We start from the raw sequence: 2,464 nt of genomic DNA, 5'->3' as shown, positions 1-2,464 counted from the left end.
TACAATGTGCATGAGAAAGGCTTAGCTCTCACAAGATAATACAACAGTGATAATAATGTGTCCATGAAGTACAAGAGATAATACAAAGTGTCCAATAATAATAATTGAAGCTCCAAAAATAATGTTTGTCCAAAAATAATGACTGACACTTGTGCTTTGACTTTGCCTTATCAAAATACTATTAACAAAGGTATCTCAAAATACTATTAGCAAAGGTCCAAAAAAGCAAAAACATGTCACATCCATGCTTACACAAAGTGTGTGCAAAAACTCCTACACACAATACAGAACACCAAACGTCCATAACTTTTGATCTAGAACTTGAAATTCAGATCCATTTGAAGTGTAATCCCTAAATGCTATTAGTCTAGGACCTTGTTGATATGCAATGAAACTTGGAACATCCTTGATAATTTTTATTAAGATAATTGTTCAGTATTACTAATGTCTAAAGAAACAACATGGATACATCACTACGAGGGTGGTGAGAGGGAGTGAGTAGGTCAAGGATGGGAGAATAGGGAGAGGAGAGTGGCATGGGAGATTGAGTGAGGAGGGGGAGGGTCTTCATCAAAGGAAGGGGGGTGGCTAGTTGGCCCTTTTCCTTCTTGGCTTCTTTCTTTCTTTATTTCTTTTTCTTGCTTTTTCTTCATTTGCTTACTGAATGGAAGGGGTCATATGTGAGGGATATGGGAATGGGTCTTTTATGAGGATATGACATTACCAAATTTCACCAATAGCAAAGATCAACCCCCTTAAACAAACATCAACAAGCGCATATGTACACATATAAAGCTAAAGTTTATGCCTTTAAAAACCATCTAACTAACAAAGTGAGACCCACACTCATGAAGAAGCTTAATTGGCAAAGTCTAATGGACAAAGCTTTCATAAAAGGATTTGCAAATGCTCTTCAACTATCACAAGTGATTGTCATCCAAATCTCTATCACGTTTTTCTTGCAATCACAAAACTTGTCTCCTCTCTAACAACAAAACAAACTATGTCCTCTTATTACAACAAGAACAAGCCAAACAAAAAAAGCTTAAAAGAGGTAATCCTCACATGCATTAGTGCACTCTTGTTTCATTCTAAAAAAGTATGTCAAAAGATGTGGAAAGTTAGCAAATGTTTTTGCTAGGTTAATTGAAGTGGCACACTTAAATGACTACCAATTGTGTTTTGTAAGCTATAAAATAGAATATGAACATAAAAAATACATTGGATTGAAACAAAAATGGGAAACCCAAAGAATGAACACAACCATAAAATGGCATTTTAAAATGTTGCAAGTATTACTTTCTTTTTTCTCATACCCTTAAGTGTTCGAAAACCATTATTTCAAATTTTTTGAGAACCATGCTATGTTACCTACAACTAGTGGAACATAGACTAATTTAAATCGTTGTTTTCCACTTCTCCATAACTTTCAAGTCAAGGGCTTGTGATTTTTATCACATTGTTCTCAAAAGAAATGACTGTTACATACTTCCTAATCAAGTAGTCACATGCAAATTGTAAAAGAGAAATATCCCTACGTCCTTATGGAAGCACAATTCCTTTTGAGAGTAAAGTAAGGCACATAACATGGGGCACTAAACTTTACCCCTACCAAAAAGGTACGAAGTTGATGTGACACAACATACCACGGCCTCATGTGGAGGATCTCATTTTCCTACACACTTAAGTTTTGGTAGGTTCGATATGGTGCTCTTGTCCACTACGAAGAAAATGACATGACATGGGGACAACTTCACATTGTGCCCATGTTATATCACATCTCTTAAGATGTATTCCATCATTTTGGCACTTCAAATTTCTAGCATTATTGTCCCCAATCCTAACATGTAATTAGTTAATCCGAGGTAAATATATATCTCGATAAACCATAACACTTGATTCAATAGATAAATGGTTTCTTAAGATATTGGTTTTTATTAATGTAATAAATAGGTGGATAAATGTTATGCTCAATACGCACTAGCTGAGACACCCCACTCATCTCCATAAAGATAGGGGCTCCTTGCTCACACGAATCAAATAGGCAATATATAAATGTTTCATAGTCTAATTACTTATTATAATCGGTCTATTATGAAGTTGTATGGCTATAATGCGAACCTCACGAATCTAGATCTTGCTTTGCTGTGTGGATGAGTTTTTGTGGTGTGGACATCTTTTTGGAATTCTCAAAGTGTGATAAGTTAGGGTCATGCTCCTATATCATAGGATTGTCCGGTGTAGTATAAGTAATTGGCCTTAGCCTATAGTTGTTTACAAGGGATGTTAGGCATGGGCAATTTTGCGAAAATTCAACATCATGTGGGACTTGATTGGTACATGACATGTGCAATGATGCTAGGATGGAAGATAAAGCCAAGATAGATTTTTCACTAAGGGGGGGGGGGGGGGGGGGGGGAGAGCATGTTGTAGGAGAAACTAGTGATGTTAGCATCATCGGAGA

The sequence above is a fragment of the Lygodium microphyllum genome, chromosome 27 (genome assembly GCF_053477565.2).
Source record: "Lygodium microphyllum isolate KBCC chromosome 27, Lygodium_microphyllum_v1.1.10, whole genome shotgun sequence".
NCBI classification, from domain to species: Eukaryota; Viridiplantae; Streptophyta; class Polypodiopsida; order Schizaeales; family Lygodiaceae; genus Lygodium; species Lygodium microphyllum.
Note: the sequence above shows the minus strand (reverse complement) of the source record.